The sequence below is a fragment of the Balaenoptera ricei genome, chromosome 3, assembly GCF_028023285.1.
Source record: "Balaenoptera ricei isolate mBalRic1 chromosome 3, mBalRic1.hap2, whole genome shotgun sequence".
NCBI classification, from domain to species: Eukaryota; Metazoa; Chordata; class Mammalia; order Artiodactyla; family Balaenopteridae; genus Balaenoptera; species Balaenoptera ricei.
In genome coordinates, this window is record NC_082641.1 from 171,135,476 (window position 1) to 171,142,464 (window position 6,989).

A 6,989-nucleotide genomic window follows, 5' to 3' on the forward strand; every position below is an offset into this window, starting at 1 on the left:
AAGAAGCCAGACACAAAAGGTCACGTACTGTATGATTCCATTTGTATGAAATGTCCAGAATAGGCAAATCCATTGAGACAGAAAACAGATTTGTGGTTGCCTGGAGCTGCAGAAGCGGGTATGAGGAATGACTGCTACTGGGCATGGGGTTTCCTTTTGGGGTGATGAAAATGTCTTTCAACTAAATAGAAGTGATAGTTATACAACATTATGAATGTACTAAGTGCCACTGAATTGCTCACTTTAAAAAGGTTAGTTTTATGTTATGTGAATTTCACCTCACTTTAAAAAACAAAACAAAACTGTGACTTCCATTTTGCTAACAGGAAAGATATTTCTTGCGGGCTTTGATGAATTTGCCGTGTTGAAGAGGCCCCCATGGCAAGAAATTGAAGGCAACTTCCTGCCAACAGCCCGTAAAAAACTGAGTCCTCAGTTCAACAGGCCACAAGAATCAAAACTCTGCCAACAACCATGTGAACTTGGAAAGCAGATTCTTCCCCAGTCAAGCCTCAAGATGAGACCACAGCCTCACTGCTCTTAGTTAATCCTTGAAATAACCCATTGTAGAGGCAAGATGCTTGAATTTCAAGAGGTAAAGTCACCTGCTCCAGGTCACTTTTTTTTTTTTTAAAGATTGTATTGCCAACTAGATGGATATTTTCTTTTTTTTTTTTAATTTTATTTATTTATTTATTTATGGCTGTGTTGGGTCTTCGTTTCTGTGCGAGGGCTTTCTCTAGTTGTGGCAAATGGGGGCCACTCTTCATCGCGGTGCTTGGGCCTCTCACTATCGTGGCCTCTCTTGTTGGGGAGCACAGGTTCCAGACGCGCAGGCTCAGTAGTTGTGGCTCACGGGCCCAGTCGCTCCGCGACACATGGGATCCTCCCACACCAGGGCTCGAACCCGTGTCCCCAGCATTGGCAGGCAGACTCTCAACCACTGAGCCACCAGGGAAGCCCTCCAGGTCACATTTTTAATAAGTTTACCTGAGACTGAGCCCCTGCTCATGTCACCAGCTCTGTGGCCTCCTATGGCTAACATCTGTAAGAGATGCAAATACCTAATGTACAGTAGTTTGCTTGATAAATATTCTTTTGCTTCCTCGTTCCCTTTCTTAGGTGGAGAGTAGGAAGAGGCATCACTTAATGGTTAAAAGAAAAGACATTGCAGATTTCTCCCTACTGGAGAAGACTACAACATACCCTGTGTTGCTGAGCATTTTTTACAAATTGAAGATTTGTGGCAACCTTGTGTAGAGCAAGTTTATCAGCACCATTTTAACAACAGCATTTGCTCACTTCATGTCTCTGTCACATTTTGGTAATTCTTGTAATATTTCAAACTTTTTCATTATTATTATATTTTTCACGGTGATCTATGATCAGTGATCTCTGACGGTACTGCTGTAATTGTTTTGGGTGCCATGAACCGCATGCCCATGTAAGATGGCGAACTTAATTGATAAATGTTGTGTATGTTCTGACTGCTCCATTGACTGGCCATTCCCCCATCTCTCTCCCTCTCCTCAGCCTCCCTATTCTCTGAGACACAACAATATTGAAATTAGGCCAGTTAATAATCCTACCAGGTAAAAAAAATAAAAAATAAAAAATAATCCTACAAGGGCCTCTAAGTGTTGAAGTGAAAGGAAGAGTCACGTGTCTCACTTTAGCTCAAAAGCTAGAAATGACTAAGCTTAGACATATCAAAAGCTGAGATAGGCCAAAAGCTAAGCCTCTTATGCCAAACAGCCAAGTTGTAAATGCAAAGGAAAAGTTCTTGGAGGAAATTAACAGTGTTACTCCAGTGAACACATGAATGATAAGAAAGTGAAACAGCCTTATTGCTGATACAGAGAAAATTTTAGTGGTCTGGGTAGATCAAACCAGCCACAATATTCCGTTAAGCCAAAGCCTAATCCAGGACAAGGCCCTGACTTTCTTAAATCCTATGAAGGCTGAGAGAGGTGAGGAAGTTGCAGAAGAAAAGTTTGAAGCAAGCAGAGGTTGGTTCATGAGGTTTAAGGAAAGAAGCCAGCTCCATAACATAAAAGTATACGGTGAAGCAACAAGTTATCCAGAAAATCTAGCTAAGATAATTAACGAAGGTGACTACACTACATGCCAGATTTTCAGTGTAGACCAAATATCCTTATATTGGAAGAAGATGCCATCTAGGACTTCCTATAGCTAGAGAACAGAAGTCAATGCCTGACTTCAAAGATTCAAAGAACAGTCTGACTCTTATTAGAGGTTAATGCAGCTGGTGACTTTAAGTTGAAGCCAATGCTCATTTACCATTCTGAAAATCCTAGGGCCCTTAAGAATCATGCTAAATCTACTCTGCCTGTGCTCTATAAATGGAACAACAAAGCCTGGATGATAACACACCTGTTTACAACATGGTTTACTGGATATTTTAAGCCCACTGTTGAGACCTACTGCTCAGAAAAAAAAGGTCCCTCTCAAAATATTACTGCTCATTGACTATACACCTGGTCACCCATGAGCTCTGATGGAGATGTACAATGAGATTCATGTTGTTTTCATGCCTGCTAACACAACATCCATTCTGCAACCCATGGATCAAGGAGTAATTTTGACTTTCAAGTCTTATGTTAAGAAATACATTTTGTAAGGCTATGGCCACCATAGATAGTTATTCCTCTGATGGATCTGGGCAAAGTAAATTTAAAATCTTCTAGAAAGGATTCGCCACCATTCTAGATGCCATTAAGAACATTTGTGATTTGTAGGAAGAGGTCAAAATATCAACATTAACAGGAGTTTGGAAGAAGTTGATTCCAACCCTCATAGATGACTTGAGGGGTTCAAGACTCAAGTGGAGGAAGTAACTGCAGGTGTGGCGGAAATAGTAAGAGAACTAGAATTAGAAGTGGAGCCTGAAGATGTTACTGAATTACTGCAATATCATGATAGAACTTTAATGAATGAGGATTGCTTCCTATGGATGAGCAGAGAAAGTTGTTTCTTGAAATGGAATCTACTCCTGGTGAAGATACTGTGAAGATCATTGAAATGACAACAAAGGATTTTAAATGTTACATAAACTTAGTTGATAAAGCAGTGGCAGGGTTTGAGAAGATTGATTCCAATTCTGAAAGAAGTTCTACTGTAGGTCAAATGCTGTCAAAAAGCATCACATGCCACAGAGAAATTGGTCATGAAAGAAAGAGTCAATAAATACGGCAAACTTCATTGTTGTCTTAAGAAATTGCCATAGCCACCCCAACTTTTGGTAATCATCAACCTGATCAGTCAGCAGCCATCAACGCTGAGGCAAGACCCTCCACCAGCAAAAAGATTATGGCTCACTGAAGGCTTAGATGATGGTTTGCTTTTTTTGGCAAATATGTATTTTTAAATTGAGATGTACAATTTTTAGACATAATGCTATTGCACACTTAATAGACCTCAGTATAGTGTAACTTTTATATACACTGGGAAATCAAAAATTTCATGTGACTCACTTTATTGTGATATTCACTTCATTGTGGTGGTCTGGAACTGAACCTGCAATATTTCTTAGGTGTGCCTGTATGGATGTGTGTGTCATATTCATACGTGTATTTCAAAGCTCTGACCTCTGGACATGGTGACTAACTGTCTCAGTTTGCCTGAGACTATCCCAGTTTTAACACTGAAATGCCCACATTCTGGGAAACCCTAGGATGGTTGGTCATCAACTGCTGAGCTGGAACTAGAAGCAATGATATCCCAGTAGCAATGAGCACACCTCATGCACAGGTTTTAGTTTCTAAATACCATTCTCCAACAAAAGAACCAGGGCTCCTTGGAGAAATGGCTGGTTCTAGGGCTGGAACAGCAGAAGTATCTTGTGTCAGTTCCTTCCCCTCTCCGAGCCTCAGTTTCCCCATCAGTCCAGTGGGAATAACAGTTTCCCACCATAATGGGTTGAATTGTAACCACCCCCCCCCAAATAAATGTCTACCCAGAACCTGTGAATGTGATCGTATTTGGAATAAGAGTCTTTGCAGTAAGGATCTTGAGATAAGATCATCCTTGATTTAGAGTGGGCTCTAAATCCAATGACAAGTGTCCTTATAAAAGAAAGGGAAAGAGACAGAGAGAGAAGGTCATGTGAAGATGAGGGCAGAGATTGGAGTGATGGCAGCAACAAATCAAGGAATGCTTGGAACCACCAGAAGCTGGAAGAGACAAAGAAGGATCCTCCCCTAGAGCCTTCAGAGAGAGCACAGCCCTGCCCACACCTAGATTTCAGACATCTGGCCCCCAGAACTGTGAGAGAATTAATTCCTCTTGTTTTAAGTGACCAAGTTCATGGTAATTTATTACCATAGCCACAGGAAATTCATACACCCACCTTGGATTGTTGCAATGACAAGGAAAATAAGGCATGTACAGTGCTCATTAAAGGGTGTGGCACCAAGAAAGAAAGCCCTCGGAATGTGGTCACTGTTCTCTTTCTCTGTAGGACTAGACCCTGGCACCCAGTGGCTCTGCATCTACCCCATCCTTTTCACCACAACAATCTTCCTCTTAACTAAAAGCAGGGTCTCAAAGAGGTATTTGTACGCCCATGATCCAGCAGCATTTTGCAAAATAGCCAAAAGGTAGAAGCAACCCATGTTTTCATCTATGGATGAATGCATAAATAAAATGTGGTATATCCATATAAAGTAATAATATTTACCCTTAAAAAGGAAGGAAATTCTGACCCATGCTACCACATGGATGAACCTTGAGGACATTATGATGAGTAAAATACTCCAGTCACAAAAGGACAGTTACTGTATGATCCCAGTAATGTGAAGTCCCTAGAATAGTCAAAGTCTTAGAGAAAGGAAGTAGAATGGTGGGTGCCAAGGGCTGGGGGAGGGGAAATGGGAAGTTAGTGTTTGATGAGGATAGAGTTTCAGTTTGAGAAGATGGACAAGTTCTGGAGATGAATGGTGGTGATGGTTGCACAACAATGTGAATGTACTTAATGCCACTGAACTGTGCACTTAGTAATGGTTAAGATGGCAAATTTTATGTTGCGTATTTTACAATAATAACAATAATAATAGAACCATGTTGTGTATTTTACAATAATAACAATAACAATAACAAAGAACCTTTCTCTCAACTCAAGACCAAAGAAGCTATTGAGCGTGACACCTGCATCTAAAATTAGGCTGGACTTGAGAGCTGGCCATCAGAGTTCTCACACCTACATGGGATGGCAGGGTCAGCCTGCCCTGCCAGTCATCCCCCAACCAGCCAGTGGCTTGCCCACCCCCTTCCCAAAATAGGCTGGGAGGCTATTTTGATACAATCTGTTCTCTCATAAAATGAGATCCCAGAACATTTGTGCTGGAAGGCAGGGAGCCAGCTTATTGCCAACACCCACCAGGTGCCAGATGAGTGCAAGCAGAAGCATTCTGTGCACTCTTACAGAGCTGTCTTTGTAATCCAACTCCAGACGCTCCTGCTGGGCGTCCTAGGAGGAAAGTGAGGCTCGGAGAAGGGGGGTTACTCGCCCAATGCCACACACCTCGAAGGTGAAAAGACAGGATAGGAACAGGTCTGAGAAGCTTCAGAGCCTATTCTGGTTTTCCTTTTCTTTTGATTAAGGTAGAATTCTCAGCATACAGTTCTGTAAGTTTTGACCACGATCAAGATACAGAACAGTTCTGCTGCCCTCTCCTCTTGAAATTCCCCTGGCCCCTTTGAAGACAATCTCTCCTCCCACTCCTAGTACCCACTGATCTGTGTTCTGTCTCCATAATTTTTGCCTTTCCTATAACATCCTATAAAGGGAGCACACAGGATGTAACCAGAGTCTGGCTTCTTTTGAAATTCATTCACACTGCTGTGTGTGTCAAAAATTCATTCCTTTTCTTCTCTGAGTAGTATTCCATTGTGTGATGGGATCATTGTATGATGTTCATCCACTCACCAGCTGATGGGCATTTGGGATGTTTCTGGTTTTTGGTGATTACCAAAACCAGCCACTATAAACATTTCTTGTGCAAACATGTGTTTGTGCTTCACTTAGAAATGGGATTGCTGCATTATATGGTCAGTGATGTTAAATTTTATATGAAACGACCCAACTCTTTTCCACTAGCAGTGCATGAGCATTCCAGTTGCTCCAAATCCTTACCAGCACCTGGCATTTTTAGTTATTTTTATTTTACTCACTCTAAATGGTATTATATTCGTTTGCTAGGGCTGCCGTAACAAAACACTACAGACTGGGTGGCTTCAACAACAGAAATTTATTTTCTGACAGTTCTGGTGACTGGAAGTGCGAGATCAAGGTGTCAGCAGCACATCTGGTTTCTTCTGAGACCTCTCTCCATTGCCTGTAGATGGCCATCTTCTCCCTGTGTCCTCACATGGTCTTTTCTCTGTGTATGTCTGTGTTCTAATCTTCTCTTTTATAAGGACACTAATCATACTGGATTAGGGTCCACCTTAAAGAGTTCATTTGAATTTAATCACTTCTTTAAAGACTCCAACTCCTAGAATGGGGGTCGGGGGGTGTCACAATTCGGCCTATAACAGATACTGCAGTGGCATTTTATCGTGGATTTAATGTGTATTTCATGTGATTACTTGTCATACATCTATTCTCTTTGGTGAACTGTCTGTTCAAATCTCTTGCCCAATTTTTATCGAGTTTTTTTTCTTAAGTTTTTTTTACAGCTTTATTGAAATACTATTGACATACAATAAACTGCACAGATTTAAAGTATACAATTGGATAAGTTGTGACATGTATATAGACCCATGAAACCATCACCACAATCAGGAGGGTGAAGACATCCATCACCCAAAGTTTTCTTCTGCTTCTTTGCCATCCCTTCTACCCCAACACCTGTCTCTCTCTCTCCCCGAACACCCACTGATCAGATGTTATTACGGGTGAATTTGCCTTTTCTAGAATTTTATATGAATGGAATCATCCCATATGCATACTTTTTTGTATGGCTCTT